This window comes from Gallus gallus, chromosome 4, assembly GCF_016699485.2.
Source record: "Gallus gallus isolate bGalGal1 chromosome 4, bGalGal1.mat.broiler.GRCg7b, whole genome shotgun sequence".
Taxonomy (NCBI): domain Eukaryota; kingdom Metazoa; phylum Chordata; class Aves; order Galliformes; family Phasianidae; genus Gallus; species Gallus gallus.
Window position 1 is genome coordinate 20,471,212 of NC_052535.1, and position 27,677 is coordinate 20,498,888.

Genomic DNA, 27,677 nt, shown 5'->3' on the forward strand with positions numbered 1-27,677 from the left:
GTAAATTGTTATTTGTACCAAATGATGACTTTTTGTCCGTGGGGAGAGTGTATGACTGAAATGGTTGCTGGTTGCATTTTGGTGCTTTTTGATTCAGTGCTGTGATTTTGCTTTGAAATCGGGTATAAAATCAATTTAATTCTACGCATTAAAATAGCTGTCTTATTTGAGCAAGCAACCCTAAGTCTTGCTTGACTGCTTTCCAACTGCCATGAAAATTGGATAGTGTACTGAAATCCTTTTTACTCCACTGAAAAGAGGATTGGCATACAGAATTGATTTATAATGTACACCACATAATTGTCATATAGATGATGAAAACGTGAGTCTTCTAACTGTCAGCCAAGTGCTATATCCATACATTAATTTTCTTCTAGGTATATTTTACAGAACCAGTCAAGTCTGTATGACTGATGCAGCAGCTACAAAATCCGGGTTTTTTAAAGAAAGAAATATAGCCTGAAATAATAATGCAGTTGTTGATAATGGGAGCAACAGAGGCATAGCTCAGAAATGTGATTTGCAGGTTCTGGTATTATAAAACACGTATCCAGGTGGGGCTAAACATTTCAGTGGTTTTCCAGGGAGCTTTTTTGCCTCCTCTCTGTTTTAGGAAGCTCATATTTTTTAGTGATGTGCATCTTGTGCATCAGAAGATTCTCTAAATAACATATGATGCTTTCAGATCTCCAAGAATATGGAATGCATTTTAAGACAAACTGTGGTTAAATGGTAATATTTAAATCAGAGTACATCAAAGTGCTTATTTTTTCATATGACTATAAACTCAATTTGAAAAGTAACAGCCATACAAAAGTATTAGAGTTAGTCTCTGAAGTTTGACATCAGAGGCATTTTGCTCCTTCAGAGTATGTCTAACATTTTAATTGGACTTAGGATATTCTTTGGAAACTCTGTAGTCATTTGTATAAAATTGAAAATGAATTTTGTTCGGCTTCTTTGCAAATATGTCTCTTCGTGAAGTAAAGCTGAATGGTACTGTTGAACAGATGGTGATACCATGTTTTCTCCTAGCAGGCAGGAACACTGCTAGTAAATGCACTATATTCATAACCAGCTATTAAGGAAACAAACCCAAGACTTTGCCCTTTATCTGGCTTAACATTATTAAAGAATGAAACAGCTGAAACAGTCAGTATTCAAAAAGAGCTATCTGCAACCAATCTACAAATTAGTTGGAAGGTTTTCTTCTCTGAAAACTTGCTCCATAATTCCTTCAGAATTTGTGGTTGTGATTCAAAGAGTGTAATTTCTTAACTACTGATAGACACATATTACATTTGTTGCTGTTGTTGTTGGGTTTTGTTTTGTTTTTGTTGTTGCTTTTATACTGCACATTTACTTTGCAGTGTAATGATATTAGGAGGAAAAAATAATTATAAAGCTCCAGTTTGCCTCTGTGAAGTCCATGCCATATAAATTCATTTTGACCCAACATCTGCTTAGTGTTTTCACCTTTTGAAAATAGGCTATTAGAGTAGCTACAGCATACAAATGTCCTTTATGGAGTAATAGGGGAAAATACCAGATGGTATTTGCTATAACAGTGTGGCTACTTCAAAGCTAGTGGCATTACTGCTACTGTGCAGTAAAATGGTCACGTAACTAATGACAGCCCAGATTCCTGCTGTGCTTAGTTTTTCTGATGTTCCTATAAATGGTGCAGAAATTCATTAGATACATAATGCTTTGAGCAGACCTGAAACTTTCATGTGTTTTTCTATTTCTTGATAGCCGCTTTGTGGAAAGATTTTTAATACTACATGTATTTTTTTTTTACTGTGTTTATTTTGTAGTATAGTTGCAATATACTTCTTGCACAGTCACTGGAGAGGACTGCATGTAAGTTAGTAACTATGTATTTCTTACTGTTTGGATCATATTGTCTCAGAATATATACACGTAGTGTCTTCTGATTTGTGATAGGATTGATAAGATTCCTTAGCTGTGTAAGAAAACAAAAAATTGTGGTAAAACAGAGGTAGTAGGTTGTGAAAGGACCTATGAACATTTTCAAAAGAAAAAATCAGCCATAATGAAGGAGCTCTGCTTCTCAAAGACATAGTTAAACGGTTGCATCTACTTACAGTCTTTGTTTCATATCGTTATGATTTGTAAACTATATACTGTTCTCTGTACTCAAACGTTAGGGGATATGCAATATTATTTATTACTGTTTTTAAAATCATCTTTTTGCAGTAATACATTAAATTATTTTAGCACCAGAAATACTTAATGTTGTTAACATTCTAGTGGGGTGGGGAAATCATGTTGCAACACCTGCTACCTTTGTACTCAGATATGGGAAATGTCACGCAATAATCTCTTTTGTAGAATGTAGATGTTTAATTTTATGGAAGTTGTTTCAGATGCTAGGTAAAAAAAGTGTGTCTTTGTACTTGTTGGTAGGTTGAGTGAAGATGCTCACATTTGAAGTGAGCCACACCTTCAGGAGGCAACCTTTCTTTCACTTGCACTTAATTTTTCCTCAAAAGTAATTTGAAATAGGCATATAATCACAGAATTTCAGCTAATATTCTTACTTAATTTTAACATTTCCTGGTAATTATACTTAATAGCACATAAAGGGTTTCTGTTTGTTTCATTGTACTTAATTTGTTAAAATTTAAAACACTGGAGAGATTTGTGAGTGAAGCACTGAGTCGTAAAGAGTTGAGAATGACAAATTATGCGTGTTATGTTAGTTTTTCTGATTCATTATACTTTATATTTTCTGTCTCATTAACATTATATAAGCACCATATCTCAGCATTTTAACCATAAAATAATTAAATAAGAAGTTGGTTGAGTAGTTCAAGTTGGTCAACAAGCATGTTTTTTACCATTACACTTCTTCTCCAAAGCCTATTTAGGTAAAAAGAAAGGCTCATGTTGCCAAAGTTGCTTTGCATACAAGCTGAAGTAAATCTGTATCATTCTTCACCAAATGCTGGTATTGAGATGGGGGTGAAATTAATTAGTGCTGTAGTGCTGAAGTGCAGCCTTGAGAATCTGAACATCATATAATTCTTCAATAAATACAGTTCCATCTTGCTGGAATTTAATATCCTGATAGTTAGCCATTGATGTTTAGTAGGTCATTAGAGTCCTCCTATGCTTACAGAAAAAAATATACACCTCCCTGAGACAGGAATGTAAAAATAATCGGCTGACTTGAAATCTTAATGATTGTTGCTCAATAAGACTGAATTTCATTTTTAATTCAAATTGTTATTGTTTCACCCCCGAATGCATCTATGACTATTTCTGTCTGCATGGATTAAAGTAAACAGGCTGTAATGGACATATCAACGAAAAATTCCCCAGTACAAGAGAGTCCTAGACATACTGGAGAGTCCAGCAGAGGCCACCAAGATGGTCGAGGGACTGGAACACCTCTTCTATGAGAGCAGGGGTTAAACCAGATGGAGCCATAGGCCCCTGCCCACCTCAGCCATTCTGAGATTATGTGAAGTCTTGGGATAAATCGATGCTAAATATTAGCGATAGCAGAGATTTGAATTCAAGTGTCTCCCTACTGAGAAAAGTACTGCTCATCTGCAGGATTCCTATTTCTCTTAGTCTTTTCTGCTTATTTTAGGGGTGGGGAGCAGGGAAGTGATGTTGCTATATTTTTGTCGTGTATCTAGCATAAAGGGGATATTTCCTGAGTATTGACAGAATATAACTGAATCATGTATACTTAATTCTTACTTATATGACATATACTACATAAATGAGTGTATCAAACCTATAATGCAGAGACAGATTGTGCAGGAAGGAGGATGAATGCTACCAAGATCTAGGGAAAAAAATAATAAAATTAAGTTAATAAAGACTTAAGTCTGGTGGTGCAATTTAAAGCAGGAAATCAGGTTAGTATGATCAATCATTGCACTCTTTTTAGCTAAATATATAATATTTTATGCCTTTAGATCCCTAAAATTGGCTTCTGGTACATCTGAGCTGGTTTTTTGTTGGTGGTGGTGGTGGTTTTTTTTAATATCCAAATATTACTTAGTGCACTAGTACATGTAATTTCACACATCACCAGTGTCTTAAAAGACAATGAAAGACAGTCAAACTGATACAAGATACATAGTACATTTTTTTGCAAACCAGCTGCTTTGCTGCTATTGATCAACAATTTTAGGCAATAACAGAAAACTTATGATGAATTTTGCTTGAAATTATTAACTGAATTAGAGTAACATTTCCTTTATTTTCCAAATATTACTTTATGCTGATACATGAGAAGGAAGAAGAATTTCAAGAACCTCACCCTGAGACAAACTGACAAAAAAATAATAGTCTGTCAACGGTTTATGGGCTGGTTCGGCCCTGTTCCATGACTAGCCAGGTAGGGGGACCCATGGACCCACACCCCAGGAAAGGAAAAGCGGACAAGGGGGAAAAGGGTAGGGAGATAAGCCTAAAAACAAAACAGCGGCAATGATCTGAGGAGAAACAAACTAATTTACTAAATAAGATTTAAGAATGCAAGATAAGACACTATAATACAATATAATACAATATAACGAGAATTAAACCTAATAAATCAAATAAAATGAGAGTATCCAAAAACTGAAGGCGTTACTCTAATGCTGAGTCAAGATGTCTTGCTAGGCTGAGCAGAAGAGAAACGAGGGGTGTCTCCTGATACATGAACAGCTTTCATCTCTTCCCTCTGAGTGGAAATGGTACCAGAATACCAAACAGTCCTCTGGGGTATGTAGTTCTTCTTCTCTTCTGGGACAGGTATCTGAACCTGAAACATTAACTTTTAACTCCCAGTGCACTATATGATATTATGATGTGGAATACCGATAACAAAAAAATCATAAAACCATAACATAGTCAATCCCTGTAAGCTGTGGAAGAATAAGTTTAAAAAAAAAAAAAAAAAAGAAAAACTTAACATTTGATCTCTAAAAAGATCATACAGGAGCCATGTAGTATTTGTAACTGAAAAAAAAAAAAAATCACATTATTTATAACCTCTAAATCTTGAATGCATGATCAACTCAGATATCCTGTGAGAACAAGACTTTTTATTATTTTATTCTGACATGGAGCTATGAGATTGGCCTAAAAATGCAATTTAACAGACTTGAAAATACTCTTCTGTGATCTAACAAATGAGGCATATAATGTAGATGGCATAGTCAATGTTAAAATGAAAGTGTTTTTCCTTTTGCAAAAGAAGAAAATGGAAGAAATGGAAATGTCATGCTTCTGTAGTGTTAACATGAATCCTATAACGGTCTAGGATAATTATGCTTTTGAGCATCTGTATTCATCAGATCTTTTTAAAGTACAGAGAAGTTGAAAACAGGATTTCAAAGGATTTCATGATGTTCAGAATAAGGCTTATATTGTAAAATGTTATTATAATGTTTTACAACTGATACTGCTGCATAATATGATATCTGATTTCCATATTAAAAATTATTTTCAAACTTTTCTGAAGCAGGACTTTGTAGTTAGTGGTCTTGAGTTCCTCAAAATAGTAAGAGTAGTCAACCTTTCCACAGTCACTGTTAATATCAACGCAATTGAATGCAAAGCAGGTTCAGGGCTTTAATTCAGTCATTGCCATAACTAGTGGGATAATGCAATTCATTCAAAAGACAAAACAGTTAAGTTGATTAAATTTCAAGGCTATGTACGTCTAAACATTCCAAGTGTGATAAAAGCCAATATTTAGATTTTAAAAAGGTGCAAAATTGAATAAGATTCACATGCTCAATAAACGGATTGCAGGTCTTGGTAGCTCCACAAAGGTCAACATTTGAGGTTTGCGACTGAGTACTTGATGTCTCTTGATTGAATTTACAGTTGCTGTAAGTCACTAGTTTGTCTCAAACAGCCATGAGAGTTTATTCAACCACTGACATGTATGTCTGGCAATATGGACTAAAACAGATTGGATGGATATGGTATTTTCAGTCTAGCATGAGTTAGCACACTTTCCTTAACTTTCAGCTTTCCAGAATTTTTTTTCCTAGTTAGCTCATATAAAAATGCTGCCTGCTTTTTCTAATGAATTTGTGAAGGCTTACTGCTCATTCTTCTCCTTGACAGCTGTAGAAATTTTCCATTCAGTGTGGGGATGAAACTTAAATTTGTGCTTTCTGATTATATGCCACATGAATGTATTGATTTATTACATAAACCCTCACACCTTAGAAAGCTTTGCAGTCCCTTATGCTCGTACCAGATGTTCCTCACATACTTTCTGGGAACTAATGAAGTAATGTAAATATTAAAAAAACCTTCCATCCTAAAGCCTGTGTTAAATCATTTGCTGCTCTCCTAGTATATGAATCTGAAAGATCCTTGAGATGACACTATTTTTTTTTTCCTTGATCTTCAGCTGCTGGTCCAGCAATTCTAGGTGCTGAGGCAGGAAAAAAGAAAAAAGAAAAAAGAAAACAAAAGAAAAAAAGTGAAATACTTAACTCTAAAGCATCTTCTCTAATTGAATAAAGTATATATTATCTATGAGCATAAAGAGTCCTATTATTACTACTTATCTTAAAGTTCTTCTGCTCATATTTACTTCAGGTGCTAGTTCCTTTTTCATTGAATTCAAACATGCACATTGTAATGAAGTCTCAAGGAACATTCCACGCAAGCTGTGCTAACACTTTTTGTTAGTTTGCAATGCATCACAAACAGTTGCTAAAGTAATGTCTTTTTGACACAGAGTGAGTTCCACTGCAGTACCTGCAAGTATAGCAGTGCCTGGTGCCCACTCAGGATCCAATCTTCTCTTGCCTGTAAGATAAGCATGGCCATGTCTTACTTCACTTTTTTCTCTAAGAAGTTGCACAGCCCTTCTTTGGATAATTCTAATATCTGTCTGTTCACTTGTAATTCAGTTATAATTGGTCTCTGAATTTTTTCTGCCATTACTCTGCTCTGAGAGCAGGTTGGGAAGTTCCTATGTTAAGATGATTTTGAATGTTTCTTCATTTCAGATTCCTTCATTATTCACACGAGACATAAGTCTTATTTTCATTGCTATATGTTGTTGCAAATAATCCTCTCTGTTTTGCTGTGACTTACAGCGGAAATAAATTTCATGTACATTTAAACCAAATTCAGCCTGTTAGCAATGAATGCATCTGTGACTGCTGTTGTATGTACAATAACTTGCTGGGTGTGTTATCGCTTCAGCCCTCATGAACATGAATCCATTTATTCTCTAGAAAGTATGCTGCTTTTTGAATTGAAAAGTTTTAGGTTCACAGTTTGAATCTTGTTGCATCCTCAGCTGATGACTGGATAGCAGGCGATAACATCTTTTCTGGTATATTACTCTTTACATATTTATGTGGGATTTCGTATTCTCAGTGGATTCTGAAAATGTTAATTTCTTCCAGAATTTTGCTCTTGAGAGGTGTATAGTACTATTATGTGGAGGGGGTACAGAAATCGTAATTTTCTCACATGAACATATAGTGTGAAGCCTATAGAGGACTTAGCAGATAATAAGTTGCAAGTTCAGGGAGTCAGTGGCCTCAAATCCAAGCCATTGGATGTTTGTGCTGCTGCTTCACCAGGCCCATAAGGCCACTGGACATAAAACTGTTTTACATGTAGGGTACCATGTGGGACTTATCTGTCATTGCAGGTGCCATATAGCCTCACAATGAGGAAACTTAAAGATATGTGAACCCATGCACAGATGTGGTTGATTATGGCTGCATCATATACTTTTTATTATTTTAAGTAAACATGCTGAAGATTCCCACTTGCTGTTCCATGATCTATATGTATCAAACTGCACCATTTTTTTTTTCCTAAAAGATAAAAGGCCACTTGCATACACATTGTTCCTGCAAGAGTACAAATAACTGTCTGAAGATTGGCAACCAATTCTTAGCAGAATTCTGAAATGAGCCAGCTTTCTCTCTTTCTGTACATTTTTAATATCTAATGGAATGAAGTTTCAATAGAAAGAGATATTCAGCATTCTGTAGGGGTAAACTTCTGCCACAAGTCTAAGCTACTCATTTAGTGCAATTTTCAATCAACAGAGTTAAGATACGTCTATGAAGTCAAATACAGACTTCACATGTGGTTTCACATTTTTCAATATACCAGGATGCAGGCCAGATTTTGTCTGGCACCCATGTAAGATAGTACAAAGTGAAAGCAAAATAATTAATCTTTTGTATCATTACCATGTAGGCAGGCCCACAGAGATGAGTTTGTTTAAAAGGAACTAAACTGTACAGAGTAATAACCAACCCCTGCTATAATCAAAGGAATTTCATATAACACTGAGAACCATACATGGCAGAAAGTTAGTGCTCTGAAGTAATGAATCTCTTCAGCCAAGTGGCAGCTCATCATTATGAAACTGTTTCTGTGAATTTTTAGACATCTGCATACTTCACCAGAATTCTAGGAATTTGCTATGTCGTTAATCAGATTTATACTTTTTATTGGAGCCTTGACTGTCTTAAAGTCATTTAAGCACCTAGCAAGATATTAAAAAAATCATCCATTGCTGTTCTAATATAAATTATTCTACAAGGCTGAAAGAAAGATGAGCTGAACAAAATGTTTCCTTCTACAAAATTTTAGTTCTCAGGCAACTCTGAAAAGAACACCTGGAGATGTTGAAAAGATATGAATGGATATATGAAAAGAAGTGGTCTTTGCCAACTTTCAAAACAGTAGTGAAATCTTGTTGGTGATGAGGTCCTAGCTTTGCTACCTCAGTTCCTTTTGTGACATACCCTAGCATGTCCTCTGGAGGTTCCTTCAGTGGTTTGAACTCCACAGAGAACAAAAAATGGTTCTGTGGATTGTGACTACATTTCCCTTTCAGTGAGATCTAACAAGAATAGTGGATGATGATAGAGTAGGGTGTTGTAGTTACTATAAAGGAATCATAACCCCGCCAAAAAAAAAAAAAAAGGAAAAAGCTTCCCAAAGAACTTTTCTCAAAATCAAACTGGTTTAAGAGCAGATCAGATGGCTGACATTTTGTCTTCCTCACTTGTGAACTACTTGGCCCAAAGCTGACCGTGTCATGATAATGCATATATAAATATATAAGCTCTGTACTGAAACTGCAACTTTTACCCTCATACTGGCTTAGCTCTTTTCAGGAAGCAATATGTTTGAAAGGCATGGGTGTTTTTAACTAAGCCACTTTTTGTATGAAGAAATTACTCAGGTTCCTTTGTGCACAGCAGTATTTATCTAAAATTAAAATAATATAAGCTTGAGGCAAAGTGTCTGCAGGAAAGTTGCTTCATAGTTTGAAGTTTCTTCCTAGTCAGTGGCAAAAGATATTAGCATTAGCTCCAGCAAATTCAATCATTAAACACGTGCAATATTTGGAGTAGAGGCAAGTTCAACCAAGGATGCTCAGATTCAGTAGAAACAAATAATTTGTTCTCTCATTTGTTTATTTGAACAAGGTGTTTGAAATCTTCAACTGATCCCAAACTCCCTGTGAAATGTTACCTCCAGATTTTTCAGTTTATGTAAAAATCTAACAGATCAAAACATCTGTTCTTGAAACATAGGAATTAGATGTGAATACAAAAAAAAAGACAGTGAAGAGATAGGAAATGATCTTCAGAAAATTTACAAAAAACAAAATTAAAAACAAAATAATTTCTTTCCAAACTGATTTAGTTTGGAAGACAAACCATAAATATATTGACAAAAGCATGATCACTGATAATTCTGAGAAGAATATTCACCTAATCATTAGTATTTGCTACAATAACACTGGTATTAAGGTTTAAATAGATTTTTAAAAAAACTCTTAACTTTGGGATTTTTCTCCATTTGGTAAGTTGCAACCACCTGTATCATCCCTTTTGCTTTTAATCATTTTTGTGCTATTATAATGCTATAATGGGATGATAATAGCAGGGTGGCAAAGTCTTCTGCTACAGCAAATGAGAACAAGCCCAAATGCAGCACCCACAGATACAGAAATGAAGAAAGGGCTGTTTACTTTTGGAAGGCCTCAGGCAGGGGTAGGCAGGGACCTCCAGCAAAAGATGCCAGCCCTTAAATGAAGTCTAGGAAGGGGTAAATCCTAGCTCCACCCCTTCTGGTCAATCAGGTGCATTGCATGCACCTGAGCTCCCCTGGGTTGGCCCTGCCTTCCTACCAGGTGCTCAATCACTGTTTCAGGCCATGACTTAGCATTTCCACTCCAACTATTATAGCCATATTTGATTTGTACCCTTTCTCTTCCATTCTGATTGCATATATGTTCCTGTTTTGTTTTTCTGTCTTAATTCAGTGACAGAAGAAAAATTACTGTAAAAATAATCCATCTAAAAATGTAACATAGTAATGCTTTATACAGCAAAGTCAATTCCAGTGCATAAGGCCTAAGGATTTGCCACTAGAGGCCAGATTAGTCAACTTGATGCAAGAAATATAAATTATAATGGAACCTAAGACTAAAGTACTTATTCTCTCTTCCTTTACAGCATCTTTCTTGTAAAGAGGAAATAGGCAAACCTTTAATATTTACAACAATATAATTTCTCTATACCTACTGTTCTAATGAAATACTTGAAAACTCAGATCTATGTTCATGACTATTTAAAAAAATTCACTATAAAAAACACATGCTATATTTCTTCCACCATTTCAGTTGAAGTACTAGTACAAAGGGAAATATTCAGAGGGAATAAGATTAGGGAAGTGAAATTTTGTTCTGTGGATGACATTTAGTTTTATATGCCTCACATATCCAACCTCGGCAGTTAAAAAGCAAAAGAATTTGACTCATTTGGCAGTGATATAAAGCTTACAAAACCAGATGGTGATGCCTTTTACCTGTAGACACTGATATTTGGAATAGGAGTGCATGCAAGTGAAATAGATTTTGCTACCTAGAAAAAAAAAGTAATTATCTTCATGAGGAATGTCACCACTTCCCATTAATATAACTAGAACTTAAAGGCATTCTTTCCATAAGTCCTAGTTAGAATGTACATCTCCTACCTTAGACTGTTCTGATTTTTGTACTTCATACTAACTCATATACTCATTTGTTAACATACTTGAATATGATTTGTTATTTCCTTGATGGAAGCTCTGATGGGCTCCAGATTGGCTGTAGTGCCTGGGTTTGTCTGCCTGCCTGTCCTGAAGTGTATAATTCATTTAATGTCAGTAGGAATTATTGTATTCCAAAGAGTAAATCAGGGTCCAAGAGACTCAAATCTTCATTTCTGGGATCACTTGAAGAATTAGAGTATAATGATATGACAGATGCGTTTGAACAAGTTGACTAATGGAGACAAGATTTCAAGTGTCTCTTATGAAACAGTGATCAGTACAGTTTTAGTTTCAATGTGAGAGACTTCCTTTATTCTTTGTGGATTTGAAACAAATCAAAATAAAATCTCTAGTCAAACTTATAGTAGGAATGAACAGCAAAAGTGTGCGAGAATAAAATAAAGCACAGTTGACACAACACTCTTTCCTATGAATATGCAGTTACAGAAATCAGTTAATAATCAGATGACTGTTTAAAATTAATAACTGTCAAAGTCAGGACTTAATTAGGACAGAAGATATAATTTTGTTTTGACCTTATATAAAGCAAATTTCTTAAGTTTTCATGCAGCTATTTTAATTTTGTGAACAGTGGTCATTAACATGTCCAGAAGTTGACACACTGCTGCCTTGCTATATTGAAAAATCTGCAGCTCATTAGTATATATTTGTATATTGTGTATGTGTATATGTTGTATATATGCAGCCCATTTGTATGAATGCATAACAAAGTAAAATGGATTTGCTTCATCCACTTTGAAGTTGATTATTACTTATCTGCTTTTAACTCAAAACTTAACAGTCTGATCATTCTTAGTCAATTGTGATGACTCAGCTGGTTAATACAGTTGAGCATCATTTTTTTGTCCAAATCTTAAATGTTATAATAGTAAGAAATTGGATCATGATACAGTGTTTTTTTCCTGTTCTTGTTGTTTCCTTTAGATTTAAAAGGAAATTAACAAGTTTAAATTTGCCACCAAATTTATGCAAAAAATACTTTACAGTGATTTCATAACTGACAGCTTGTGTGTCCTCATATGTAGTTATTTATTCTGATAGCAAATGGTGGAGTTAGTCACATGATATGTAAGGAGGAAAGAGTAGCCCTTAGAAGAACTGGCTGTCATAGCAAAATTTAGCATCTGTTATTTTTATGACAAGCATTTAGAGAATTAAGCATTACACTAGGAGGAGAATGGAGATCACTGTCAAGCAAGTCAAAATAGGATATATATTCATCTTGAGAATCTATATTTTCCCCAAGACGATTTCACCTTGATGGCATTTTTACTGTCAGAGTAATGTTTTAACTCATTGAATTGCTACATATTATCATATGAAAAAAAAGTTACTTCTTATTGAAGTTAGCTGAGCTTGCACTTTTCAAAACACATCCAGTTTATTATCATTATTCTATAAATGGCATGACTGAGACATAGATCACTGATTAAATCATTGACTCAGCTGGAATTGAAATACTGACTCTTGACATTTATGTATTTACTTACATCAGTCTTCCTCACTTCAAATAAAATAAAATGAATGTTAACTGTATTCTCAATTTATCCAAAGAGTCTTTAGATCATCAAAAGAAACTGAGCTGAAATACTAGACAGTATGTTAAAGATTCATTTATCTGGTGATTGAATGTTGTAGAAATTAGAAATATATAATAGTATAAAATTGAACAGTAGTTCAAAAATGTGAAAATCCACTGGATTTTGGGTGTTTCTCCTATTTTGTGGTAGGTCAAAATTTGTCAATATTTTTCCCTTACTGAGTAAGGCATACAGTAGTTTACTTTTACTTGAAATTAGGTCCAAAGTCTTCCACACTGTAGGCATGAAATTAGGCAGTCTGTGTGCCAGGTCTCACCTCATGAGAGTTCTGCCAATAGATATTCAGTATCTTTCAGATTTAGATATTTTATGTGTTCCCAGATTTTAATTTAGGAATTCTAATAGCTTTCTTAATAAATCCAATTATCTTTTAAGCTTGGAATCTGGGTTTGTTACAGCATCATGTAGGATTACTTACAGGTGTTTTCTTCAAAATGAAGTTCTGGAAAGTTGAGCTTGTCCTAGAAACTGCCTTACACTGCTGTACAACATTATTCTCACTAGTGTCCATACAGAGTGTCTCTGTATGGCAAACAGGTATACAGGTATTGGACCAGAGAGATTACCACGTTACAAAGGAGTAATAAAATAAAGCACTTACCTGTGTCCTGGGCTTGCAGAAGGGCTCCAAGAAAAATGATCTCCAGATAGATGTCTTTCCTAATTGGGAGTCAGCCCTTAAATGGGGTCTAGGAGGGCTGGAGCCAGGCTCCACCCCATCCAGTCACTGAGGTGAAATTGCGTTCACCTGTGCCCCTGTGGCTGACTCAGCGCTCTCCTCAGGTGGTCAATCAGAGGTTCAGGCCGTGATTCAACAGTTCCCATACAGTCTCCAATAGCCTCAGAAGGAGTTTAAATCACAGGCAAAACAGAGTTGCTATGAAGTATTTCCGCATCCCTACCATGAGAGCAGCTTCCTTGTAGGTATCAGAATGACACACCTCTGTACACAGGTTCAAGCAAGTGAGATTGGTACAAGAGTATGGAGGGCTCATACTTAATGTCGAAGATGATTGTCAGAAAAAATGCCTGGCAAATGAGACTGCGAAGTAGCTGGAGAATTGTATTGTATGTAGTTTAGAAAATGAGGTAATTGACCTGAGAGAGATAAAGAAAGGGAAGAAAAGAGAATGATTGTAATTTATTTCTTTATTCTTAAGTAGGCTGTGTCATAAAATCACAGAATCGTTTGAGCTGGAAGGGTTCCTTACAGGTCACTTACAGCTAGATCAGCTTGCTCAGAGCCCCATCCAGCCTGACCTTGACTGTGTTCAGGGATGGGGCATTTACTACCTTTCTGTGCATGCTGTGCCAATGTGTCACCACCCAAACTGTAAAACCAAACACCTTATTTCCAGTCTAAGTCTCCCCCCTTTTAGTTTGAAACCATTTCCCCTTGTCCTGTCACAACAGACACTGCTAAAGAGTCTGTCCTTTCTTACAGTCCCCTTTAGATAATGAAAGGCCACTATCAGGTCTGCCCGGAGCCTTCTCCCAGCTGACCAGCCCCAGCTCTCTCATCTACTCTTTGCAGGAGAAGTGTTCAATCTCTTGGATCATTTTTGTGGCCCTCCTCTGGACACACTCCAACAGGTTCATGTCTCTCATGTACTGAGGACTCCACATCTGGACACAGTACTCCAGGTAAGGCCACACCAGCACAGAGTAGAGGGGGGATTGTCATAACTCAGGTGCAAGACTTTGTACTTGGATTTGCTGAATCCCAATAGGTTCTTCTAAAAGGGAAGATTTTAGATTTCCGGTCTTATAACTGGCATAGTATGATAAGTAAAATATGTTGTGTTTTACCTATGTTTTGTTTCAGGATTGTCTTGGTTCCCACAGAATGTTGGGTAAGAGTGAATAATGAGCAGTGCAGTGGTATAGTTTCCAAACTAAACAGACAACATGATGATAAAGAGAACAATTCCAGTGCTGTTAGTGAGTCAAATAATACCCCTAGAAAAGCATATTTATGAATAACATGTAAATGAAACAGCCATCACTGGCTCTGATTAGGTACAAGGCATTGAACAAATAGAGAATAAAAAAAGAAGATAAATAGTCTTTATGTTACATAATGTCTTTAAAAAAAAGATTGGCAAAACTATGCTACTATAGAATGGAAACATCAAGAGAAATACTATTTCCATAGCAATGTACTGGAAAATCCCTAAAAGAAAAACAATTCCTTTGCATACAACATTTGATGCTAATGCCATAAGAATTTTCTTAGCTAGGGAGTTTCCAGTGAGGTAACTCTCTAAAATCTTTCCTTTCAGTTACACTGCAGACAACCCAAATATGGCTGAAGGGGATTATTTGAATTTTATTAATAGCTCTGGATAGCACTCAGAGGAGAGGAGTGATAAATCTTGGGAGTAAGCAATCATTGTTGCACTGTAATATGTAAGAAGTCAAAAGATGATTTGAGGCAGGATGCGGAATAAAATTTCTTCACAGAATGATTATTGTTCTTTAAGCGTAGGATGTATGCCTAAAGACTATTCTGATTTTTGTGGTTTGGTAGGTATTACATAGGACAATAATGTTAGTTTAAGAATAATGAAGACATTTGACATTGTCCAAATTAAGTGGAAAACGTATCATGTTGTCTGAGTTATTTTTAACTCACTTTATTAAGAAAAGATTGGAACAAACCATAGCAATAAATCTTTAGGATATACGCATCCCAGATTGATTTGCATTCAAGGTCACGACAAAGTTCAGCAAAAATGGAGTTCTTAGCAGTACAGCTCTCCACATATCATTGACTACTGTGCTTCTTTCCTTTTTAGGTAGCTCTAAAGTCTATCAATGATTTTTATATCATGCTAGAATATGATGTTAGGAACAATGTGTTCTTGTGAATATTTGTATTCCATTATTGTTCAGATGCTTATTTGTAGCTTTCTTGCCTAAGTGGAAAACATGCAATATTGAGCTTTACAACAAATCTATAAAAATCAAAGTAACCTCTAAGTCATAAAGAATATGATTTCTGTGGATTCATTCACACCTCTTGATTGTCTTATAGAGAGCCTTTCCTTCTGTGTCAGGAAACATTAAAAAATAAATAATAATAATAATAATAAAGATTTATTTATTTGTCATTTAGGACCTGTCTTTGACCACTGCACATCTTCTATGCTCAAACCCTGTCAGTGATCCAATTTCAGTGACAAAAGAAAAGTGCGTGTAATAGGCTCCCAGTTGCTAAGCATCTTCAGTTTCTCTATTGATTTTATTAATTTTATGTGGAGATAGGCGTCCCACCTTGTTCATTTAATTTAGGGTTTGAAGTTAATCAGTTAGACATTTAGATACCCTCTGAGCAGTAGTTACTGTCCATAATACCAACCTTGATAGTTTAATTTACAGACTTAGTTTTATATCTTTTTATGGTTCTGTCAGAGGATAAATGGCAACAATTTAGTTATAATGGAAAATAAATTCAGCTATACAGAGTCATTGGCAAAATCTAGAGTGAATTTCAAGGTTTTTTGAAGCACAGTTTTCTTACTTTTAGCACTGTAACAGCTATATCTTTTAAAAAATCTAATTGTTTTCCATTCAGTTGTACTATGATAACTATCCCACCTGTGGCTGATTTTCTGTCTGTTTTTCTCTCTGGAGCATATCGTTTTAGCCCCTTAATTCACCAGTGCAGCTCCTATTGTGTGATAGCTACACTGTATCTTATCTTATTTTCTTTTATTTTTATATCTGGCTAAATGCTTCTTTACATCTATGAGACTGTCATCGTTGAATAACAAGGTGAGAGAGGATGCCAGAATCGTTTCCAACATGAGAGATGAACCACTACTGCAGAGAGATCACTATATGTATATCAAAAATTATTGTATATTTTTATATAAATATCTTTGTAAAGGAATCTCAGGAGGTACCTTCATTAATGCTACCACTACTAAAAATTTGGGGAAGAGAACCATATCATTAAAACATCTGTTGTTAATGAAATCTCTCCTAATGTAGTCTGCACCCTAGATAACTCTGACTGAAGGATGCAGGAAAATGTATAAGGCTAAATTAACTTATTTCAGAGATGCTGCTACAAAAATATAACAGAGGTGATGAAATCAAAGCAAAAAGCAAGCTATGAAATGCTTTTTAAAGCAGGTAATAGAGAAGGATGTATTTTTTTTCTTAAAAAATACTGAGCAATGAGGAAAAGCAAAACAAAGTCTAATAGTGGCCAGTTAAAAAGAATGCACAATGTTTTTATTTCTTCATTTTTATTCAGTAAAGCCCTTATATTTCTCATGTAAAGTAAATACTAATCTCAATATATTTCATTTCACTCTTTCCGACAATTCTACTTTAAGAGAAAATTGTCATAAATCTCTCAGTGAGTTTCCCTCACTGCAGTGCCAAAAAGCAATAATGTATGTAGTATGGATGAAGAAAGATGAGGATGTGGTGTGTTGAATGAATCTGTTTCTGAAATACGTGCAAGTGTGTGTAAATTGTTTTCCTTTGCAAAAGCTGATGATATACTTTGCTTATGAAACATTTTCTTGCCAATTAGAATTCCCTGGGAAAAATGATACTTTTTGCAGGAAATTTCTGTTAAGTTCTAGGTCAGGACAACTTTAATCTTCATATTGTCTGAGTCAATTTTGTCTTTTATGCTTCTTTCATTATATGGAAAATGGGTAAGTCTGAGGCACCACAAAGAATGTGCTCACTTAGATCCTGTCTCTGTGTTTGGATGAGCATGAATGATTACTAACCATTCCCATGCTTTAGTTATGCTTTAGGCAGAGATTCAGAAACATGAAGTGCTCAAACTGGATCACTGATGAACCAGATGTGTAGTAACAAACATCTTTTCTCTATACAGCCTTATCATTTTTTACCTTTTCATGTTGAGATTTGAAAAACGAGCAGTACAGGCTTGGAGGATTAGTATGTCACCACATATAAGCATGACCTTGTATGACTTTAATATCACATATTTGGATAGAAATAGCAGTGAAGATAGCCTTAGGAATATTTGTGTAAGCTTGAAAAGGTAGGGGCCCTGGGGAGCATTGCTGCTACTGTATCTTCATCACTGCTTTCTCTACTGTCTAGAAGGAAGATATGTCAAGTATGCATGTGTTCTGCAGTTATGTCTCCAATTTTTCTATAACCAAACACTGTTTCTATCTGTATTTGGCATCTTATTTTATTCTAGAGTGCCTCATAGCCTTTTATCTCCCTTTCTTCCTTCTCTACTGATGGTGTAAATGATTTTCCTGTAAAAAGGAGGAAAGAGGATGGCTATGTATATTTGCATTGCACTATACCCTTGCTAATATATCTTCTGGAAATAACACTGCCAACCTTACGAGCTAATAAACCAAACTGGAACTAAAGTGGCACTGTGCAGAGACAAGTTGGAAGTCCTAACGTGCTATTTAGATAAACTAGTCAGGGATAATTCAGAGATGACTGTACTTTGAATTATTGCAGCTGTAACAAATTATCCACTTAGCATAAGTCATAGCTCTGCAGCACCACACTGTGTGGGCAAAATCAAGCCCTTGTTGAACAGTAAGAATGAACAATGTTCTTTTGGAGATGTGAATTTAAAGTAGTATTTGACTAAGTCAATTAATTTCCCTTTGTTTTACAACTTAACTATCACTCATAAGCTGAAGTCAGGCTATATTTAACTTTTTTTAAATCAGTTTTTTTGTCAGCTTAAATTTAAAGTGTATGGAATTAAATGCATTGACAGAAGACTAGGGGTCTTACTGGCATGTTCATTTATTCTTCATTATTCTCTGTTTCATCAGACAGAAGGCAAATGTCATCATGATTAGATTCATTTAATAACTTAAGAGCATCTCAAAGCTAACTAAGGCAAAATAAAGGTGAATAAGTTGAATGTAGGTGAAAAACAAAACAACCCAATAAGCTTTTTATTTGCTGCTGCTTCTTTGAAGGGATGGAGCACTTGATGCGTATCATTTTTAGCATTAAAAGCCTCTAGATGTTTTCCTTACTGCTTCTGTGCAACTTGAGATTTTCCACAGGCACTCAGCATTTGTCTCCTAACTAAACCTACTCAGTCAGAATCCAGATACACTAGTTCCATATTTATATGTATGTATATACACACATAAAACATTCATTTGAATAAACCAATTCATTTGTGTAAACTGTCTTGTAGGACAGACTGGATACAGGGCTTTTCCTTCACAGCTGAGATTGCCACATCCAATAATGTTCAACCTTGCTCCAGCACTGAACTATAGAAAACCTTGAACTCTGCTTTGTCAAGAGGTGCGGAGAACAAACCCCACAGGATCACTTCTAGGACATCCTTGTGAAGAAGAGTGGTTTAACTGTCTGATACTGAAAAAAGAGTTTGAACTTAGATCTCCTATTGCATGTGTTCAAACTGGAATGACTGAAATGGACACCATTGCTGTATTTCTCTTTCAATGACCAGAGCACCTAAAATCTAATGATATCTCAATAATGTTTGTATTCTTCATTCATCTGTAAGATTATCAGATGATGCCTTCACTTTTGATATGTATGTATGCATGTGTATATATATGTGTATTTTCACCAAGTGAACAGAAGAACATGGTTGCAGTGCTAAGCAGGACTGAGATTTCTGCCATGTCTGTGGTCTGGCTGGCTAGACCAAGGGAGCTCTCTGCCTTACACAATGGCTGCTTTGGCTCACAATATAGGGCTCTTAGTTTTCCTGTGCCCTAGAGGGGCTCAGGAAAGGAAAAGCAAAAGCAATGCATAAAACTTAATTTGGGCAGTTAGAGGTTATAGAGAGCTAATGATCTGTGAAAGAGCACTTACTGGTTTAAAGACAGTGAATACATTGGTATGACATATATAGGTATACAGGCATACTCTATGCATATGCATTGTTGCCTGCATTTGCAATCAGACAAATCTATTGTGAAATTTTACAGAAACTTATAGTTTGCTTCCTTCTATCGTATCACTGTTTTGCTTATTAATAGATATTAAGAACAAGAGATTATCTAGATAAATTGATGGAAAGGAAAGACAGATCTGCATAGTGTCTTATGCAGCATTCACAAAATTTTGGAAGACTGCATTTCACAGAAGAGGAATCTGAAGAGGACACCCTCTTGGAAAACAATGGAAAACAAAAATTCAAGAATATGGCTTACTGAATCAAAGGTACTTGAGGAACAGTGTCCACATTAGGAGTAGCATTAGCTATGAAGGGATAACTAGCAACTTGGATATGAACAAATCTAGGAGACAGAAGTACAACTGGAGAAATAGTACATGGAAGAAGAAAGGTTCTGACAGTATTCAGTAAACTGAACATAGAAGGATTTCAAAATTATAAAGATCTGTTGATAACTGAAAGGCAAGTGGATATGAGGTTTATTTGCATTCTTAGTGTGACAAGAGTCAGAAAGAAGACCAAAAAGAAATAAAGAGGGAAGAGACATGAATGAGAGAAGAATGAGGAAATGTATGAGATCAGAGAGAAGACCTGGAGGTGGAGAATAGGAGATAATCTTTCCCATGTCTTGTGGAAGACTTTAGGGATAATTCTTTGATGGACTGGAATAAAGCAAACTGTATAGAGCTGGAAAGTGTATATTTCATTTTGCCACTTCTCTCTTAGAACAAGTTAGCTATATCCAATATCACGCTATAAAAGGAAACAGCAGAAAGAGATGCTTAGTAGTAATATTGTTCCAGCTAACAATACTACTCCTCTATTCCCAGATGCTTCTTGTCACTTCTTGTCATCTTCTTCAAGGGAAGAAATGAAAGAAAGACTTTGCACATTTTTTAAGCTTTTCTGCTTTTCTTCTTTATGCTTTTTTTTTTTTTTTTTTACATGTATGGTCTCATGTAACACCACTCTTATACCCATCATATCCAACTCTGTCCAGCCCTTCATTTCATTCAAGTTTTCTTCTTGAATATTAGTGAGAGAATAAAGATGAAACCTCATTAAAATCCTGGCAGTTGGAGAATTAACTCCAACTACCAGCTCTGATCTGCCATTGCAGAGAACTTTGTGCTCTAATTTGAGACAACACACTTGGATTATATCTGTGGTCTTTCAGGTAATAAGACACATGCAAATCTGTACATTCTGAATGATTAATTTTCAGAGGGTTAGGAAATTGGTAAAAGGTGAGTGGATTCTTATACAACAGAAAAGCCACAACCTAGATGAAAAGGAGAGCAGCCTCTGGTTAAATGAATTTAGTGCTGCTATGCTTTCAAACTTTTAAGTAGAATAACTATGATCTCTCTATAATAACGTTTCTGTATAATTTTTTTATATGAAGAAAGTTTTTTCTTCATTTTCATTTGAAAAATGCTTATATTGTTTAAAATGACATTGATTTGGGGAAAAATCTGAAAGCAAAACAACCCAAGAAATCTAGCAGGTACCAATTTAACTCACATGTTTGGGAATCAAAACAAAATTAATTCATGTGATAGAAAACATAGAGGAAGCTGTAAGAAGTGAAGCTTCCCACATCATTTGTATTTCAAATCCAAAATACTGCCAACCATTGAGACCTAGCTTGTTGTCAAAATATCATAATGAAGTGTTTCTACTTCTCTAAGATTTTATGTTCAGTATATTCCTTATTTGCATACATCTTTTTTTTTTATTTTATGTAGTACAGATTGTACTTATGGATTAGAGAATGTTTTCCTATTATGAGGTAGATTAGGGTTATTAAGGTTGCTTAAGGATACAGAAATGCTTTACCAACACAGCTTTCCTCCTGAGCTGTGTTCCAGAGAAACAAAGAAATACTGCTGCTGCCAGTATGCCTGTCGTCACTGCTGAATTCAGTACTACCAGCAGCTCTAAAAGCCATTTTAGAGAACAGTGTGACTGAAGGAAGTATAAGACAGAATGTACATTTCTGGAAACAAGTCCACTGGCAGCAAACTGAGATTACAGAGTCTGAGAAAGTCAAAGGTATTCTACGTTATCAGTCACGTAAAAGAAATCAGCATGGAAGTCATCAGCAACAGAGGATTGTGATTAAACAGCAAGATAGGAAATTGCAATTTCAAAACTGGAAATGAGAAAATCCTGAAATGCTCTAATTGGTTTCCATCTCAGGTGATGGACTGTAATATGTATTTTCAGCTTGAAGATAAAATGAAAATCTATGAAAAATAAGTACTAAGAACTGCAACTTTCTGTTCTCACTGGAGGACGGGAAGGATGGAAACACTTTGCCTAATAGGAGCTTTTTTTCAGGTGTGGTTAAAAGCATAAGTAATTGAGATGGGATGATTACAGGTGACCTAAGAGCATGGAAAAGCCCTAACACTATTCTGGGATAATTATAATAAGAATTTTTTTTTTTGTATATATAAAACAATTTATCACTAAGTTCTATAGTATGAAAATGCAGTTAAGCCTTACACACGTGCGATAGCTACAGCAATGATGTTGCTGTAAGAACTCAATGGGGCAAAGGACATTTTCTCCTCTAGCCAACACTCTTCCAAGATACAAGTAAAGGTGGAATTGAAGCCAGACTTCAGTATCTTTTCTGGCTCCAGTACCTCTGTGGGGCAGTACACTTGCTTCAAGTCCTGGGCAGTTACTGTGAGTTTTCAGGGTTGATGGTTTTAGGGCAGAGACTCTTCTGGAAAAAGTCACCTGGCAAACAAGAGTGTACCTGTGTGATGTAACCTGTGTGGTGCTGGGAAGGGAAATGTTTTCACTGTGCCCTCCCTACAGAAAGGTTATAGACAGAAATTTGTGTTTCGATCTCACTTTACCTGTGGTTAAGAGACAGCTTTATATCTGATTTATATGAAGTAAATATGTTAGATTTTACTCAGTTTTGGGTTTGATCTGGATTCTAAGATTGAGATAGTATCCCCAAAGGGCTCATGGTAGTAGCCTTATCTGGGCTGCTGTAAAGCCTGATTGTTTTTTGTGGTTTTGTTTTGTTTTTACTGTTGAAAGTTCTCAATGCAGCTTAGCCTACACTCTGTATGGTGCCTTAATTTTCAGTCTACAAGGAATGCTTTCTTCAGATCTGACCTTAAGAAAGGGCGTTGTCAAGTGAATATGAATATATAAAATCATTGCATGGAAATAAGAAGAAAACACAACTACGAAAAAGAGAAGAAAAGTGTGCAGTTACTACTGCCAAAAAAGAGATTAAGATCATTCCCGCCTCAATAGCAAACACACAATAAATGAATTATAAAGAGGTACTGTGCAATACGTGACATATATTTATTCTACAACAAGGAAACTGTTATGATTAATATCTAATTCATATGGTCTTCTAAGCCCAAGAAATATGCATAGAGTGAATAAGTTAGATTTATAGTTTAATACTTCTTTGCAGGACTTATAACTAGGTATATTTGAAAAATGTACGCTGTACTATTTCTAATCACCAACAAGAAGAAACCAAAGAGATCACAGAATCACAGCATCACAAAATGACCCAGGTTGGAAGGAACCTCAAGGATAATAAATCTCCAACCCCCCTGCCACAGGCAGGGCCACCAACCTTCACATTTAATACTAGACCAGGCTGCCCAGGGCCCCATCCAACCTGGCCTTGAACACCTCCAGGGATGGGGCATCCACATCTCTCTGGGCAACCTGTTCCAGCACCTTTACCACGGTTCTCATGGTAAAGAGCTTCTCCATGACATCCAACTTAAATCTTCCCTCCTTCAACTTAAAACCATTTCCCCTTGTCCTGCTGTTATCTACCCTTTCAAAGAGTTGATTCCCCTCCTGTTTAAAGGCTCCCTTTAGGTACTGAAAGGCTGCAATGAGGTCACCCCACAGCCTTCTTTTCTCCAGGCTGAACTAGCCCAGCTCTCTCAGCCTGTCTTTGTAGGGGAGGTGCGCCAGCCCTTTGATCATCTTTGTGGCCCTCCCCTGGACCCTCTCCAACAGCTCCCTGTCTTTCTTGTACTGGGGGCCCCAGACCTGGACACAGTATTCCAGATGGAGCCTCAGAAAGGCAGAATAGAGAGGAACAATCACCTCCCACTCCCTGCTGGCCAGCCCTGTTCTGATAGAGCCCAGGATACCATTTGCTTTCCGAGCTTCAAGAGCACCCTGCTGGCTCGTGTTAAGTTTTTCATCCACCAGGGCCCCCAGGTCCTTCTCTGCAGGGCTATTATTCATATACTTCATTATTAACCTTCCTAGAAGGCTGGAGCTCCAATTTACTGAGATTTTTGCTGTGTTGTAGCCCTTCACACTCAGTTTTGTGCAAAAATAATTTTTAACTTCTGAGATTCTTTGACTACAAAACAGAATTATTTGTAAAAGAGCTAAATGTGTGTGTGATATGGCAACTTTGGGAATTAAGGGAATATATATATATATATATAAAAAGAAAAATACAAATTGCAGGTCCTGAGCATCCTAACAGGAAAAATAATTTTTCTTTATGCCTAGTTTAAGCATAATCAATGCTAAATGGTAGTGAAACTCTTCCTAGCATATTTAAAGTTGTGTTTTTTTATGAGGTTATATCTCAAAATACTTCGTTTAATTACAACCTGAAGCGTCTTTGTTCAGGCTGCATTTATTTTCTCATTTTGTGGATGTGTTTTTATGCATATTCCTTTAATTCTATTTGTGCAGTCTCATTTTTTTAGTGAAAGATTTTGCAGCAATGAAATATTGTGTTACCATAGCAGTGATGATCTCAGCGTAGCAAAAAATTATCTTGTTAAATCTCACCATAAGGTTGAGGTTCCAGCATCACTATCTTTTGCTCAATTAATTTTCCTGTTTCATATGACAATCATATATGAACAAAAATTGTTATTTTTATTTCCAATGACAGTGAGCTTATGGCTTATGTATACCTCAATAAACATACTTCACATGAGGATGAAATGTGAGACTGCACATAAAAGTAGAATAAATCATTATTTCAAAGCATAGGGTGTTACAGTTTTCGAACTTATACTGTAGCAACCCAAGAGTCGGTATGGTAAGACTAAATTAGCTGTATATGTGTAAAATTAGTATGAGAAAAAGCAGTGTATTGGCAAAATCTTGTCATCCCTGCATGACCATTGCCAGCATATTTCATACACATGGGATTCTTATATTTTGTAAAAATTCATGTGCAATGAATAGGCTCGTATTCTGGAAAATAGGTAGCTTTGGACACAACCTCTCAAGAACCCAGCAGTTAATACTAAATAACAAGAGTTTTACTGTGCTGCAGAGATAGCATCTGTGCATGTATGTGACTTCCTTAGCATTAACAGTGATGAGATAATGCAGTGTGCTGATATTCCATTGTGTAAAATGGCATGCTATAACTTCTTTTCATCAAAAAGCCCCTTGTGTCAGCCAGTAATTCCCTGATCTTGGACCTGGCATTTGAACTTGTGGACCAAATTTTGTATCAGAAGATTCCTACAGGACTAATAGTACTCCAACTTAAGCTCCAACTCAAGTTGGATTTCAAGTTTGTATGGAAATCACTAGATGCAAGATGAATATTGTGCCTCAGTGAAAAAAAAAAAGTCATAATCATGGTAGGGAGAAAAATTTTGTCTAGTTGGTTGACTTTCTGGTTTCAAATGTTTGATTTCAAGTGTTACTTATTGACAGTTATTCAGAAGTTCCTCAGAAGATTTTTAGTATCTGCAGAAGTCTCTAAATAGTGGGGTTTATGTGACTGCTCATTGTTTCTCTTCACTTGGAAGCCATCTCTTTTTTTTTTTTTAACAACTAAAGAACTGTAAATATATTTATTATTGACATCAGGTTAATGAAAGATGAGCTCCCTCAGATCTCACCTGAGCAGGACCTTTTCTGCAATAGAGCTAATCTGAATTTAAAAGCCATGACTTTCTATCTCTGAGGAGTTTTCAGAAGTCAACCTCTTTTCATGTTTCTTCAGGTGCTCAACAGTGCAATTGTGAAAGCAATGCTGTGGTTTTATTCTTAATTCGGGCTTCAGATATTTCAGTCTTTTCCTGTGGACAACATTATGGATAAAAGATCTTGGATTCTGTGACAAGACTTGGCATGTCTTACAAAACCATCTCATTTAATCCTGATGTGTTTGCTTTGGAAGGCAGTTTGGCATCTCTATCCTTTTGAAGTTTTCCAATATTTATATATTCCTGCATGTCTCTGTTCTGTTTGATGTATTTTTCTGTGCTCCTTAACATAAAAATCAATATTGAAAAGGCAGGGTTTTTTTTTTTTTTTTTTTTTTTATGATGATGATTTACAAAACACAGCTTATTAGCCTTGCAAAGTCTGAGAGCTATACTAAACACTTCCCAAACTCCATACTCCATTTTTCTATATTTGGTTTGTATGGTGTTTAATACTTCCTTGAATGACAGGTGTTTGTAGGATTTCTCAAACGACTTACTATATTTACCTTTATAAAACAATCATGGAATTGCATATACCACATATACCACATGTCCTTCCACTGTGGCAAGGGAATGTGCTTTAAACTTCTGCTGAAGGACCATGTATCTTCAATGCATCTGAAGGTAATTAAATTGAAACAGAAATTTTATTTCTGAGACAGTGCTTCAATAGGAATTGTATATTTATAGTTGTATACCCTGCTGGTACAGCTCATCTCAGTAGCAGCTCAAAAATGAGCATTTATAGTACAGGAAAGATATCTTAAAAGATTAAATATTAATAGGTGCCCACAAAGCAGATCAATTATCAGATTTTTGGAAGCACTTACTAACTTCTTATTCAACAGAAGTACACCATAATGATGGTAAACTCATGGATACATAAAGTAAAGCAATTTATTATCCTTGTAATTACACCAAGAACACGTTTTCAATTGAAACGAATTTTACATAAATGAGTTTTCTGTAAATATTAGAGTAGGTCATTCATCATTAAGTGCAATGAAATTATCAGTGTATCTTTTTCTTTTTTCCTTGCAAACTGTTCAGAGCACTGATAGAATTTTAAAAGGAATTCAAAAAATGCTGTCTGAAAAAATTCAGTTTTTATGTTGCTGATGAGCAATTCACTTTCTTTGTTTTATATGATGTCACATATCATGTGCTATTACTTTTCTATTTATATAAGAACACACAGAAAAGTATAACTTTAATAGCAAATAAAATATTTTTGTAAAAAAGTATTCTATAATTCATGAAACTTTAACAATTATTTTTCCTAATAAATCAGTAGTCACCTTTATACCAAGAACTGATAAATAGAAATAGGACTGAGTTTATGGATATTTCTTAGTCTGTGCATGGATTTAAAATGCTTGAAGTGCTTCAAAATTTGGACATGTCAGCACTGCTTTCTTGTGTCGCCCATCTGGTAATATCTCTGTGCCTTCTCTGGCTTCTGAGTATTAGCTTGACAAGTTATGTGTTGATGTAAGTTTAAGGTGATCTAGAATTCCTTTTGAAACCAATGCTGCCTAAGCCTGCTGAGTTTTTCTGAATTCAAAGTGTATGTCTAGCTGAACGTTTACGGGAATGACCTGAATGTTGCAAAGATTGATTTTTATAAATTACATGGGGCATGCAAGATTTGTTTACAAACTCTCAGAGGAAAGATAGCAGTTTTCTCCTTGCAAAATAATATCAAAAAAATTCTTCAGTGCTTCTACTGTGCTGTGGGATATGATTTGGATATGATGTTGGTTCATTTAGCAGATTTGATGAGAAGTGAATATAAAAAGACATGAACATGGAAATAACATCATACTTGTACTGTTTTTTTAATTCTTGCTGAATTAGCTATGGGCCAGAAGCACTGCTTCTGAAAAAAATACCAAAAGATTTTGAATTTACCAAGATGATATGTAAGCAATGGTTATGAGAAAGATACTGGAAGTAAGGAGTTTAGTTTACTCCCTTGACACATGCATTTCTTATGAATTTTTAAAGATGAATTTTTATTCAACTCTTGTTGTTCCATAAAGCTTCAAAAGATGCCCAAGTGTTACAGACTTTAAT

General features: G+C 35.5%; 2 long non-coding RNA genes across 3 annotated transcripts in view; one reads left to right on the forward strand and one right to left on the reverse strand.

The window, feature by feature from the left end:
- Positions 1-4,111: 4,111 nt before the first annotated feature.
- LOC107053219 overlaps positions 4,112-27,677 on the reverse strand; it is a 39,799-nt gene continuing 16,233 nt past the window's right edge. For both annotated transcript variants that reach the window (XR_006939271.1, XR_001466285.3), the window contains 3 exons: positions 13,300-13,796; positions 6,751-6,801; positions 4,112-6,421 (listed from right to left, as the gene is read on the reverse strand). This is a non-coding gene — a long non-coding RNA (uncharacterized LOC107053219). The remainder of the gene's footprint in view (positions 6,422-6,750; positions 6,802-13,299; positions 13,797-27,677) is intronic.
- LOC107053206 overlaps positions 26,027-27,677 on the forward strand; it is a 105,733-nt gene continuing 104,082 nt past the window's right edge. Inside the window, exon 1 of the long non-coding RNA XR_003074882.3 lies at positions 26,027-26,225. This is a non-coding gene — a long non-coding RNA (uncharacterized LOC107053206). The remainder of the gene's footprint in view (positions 26,226-27,677) is intronic.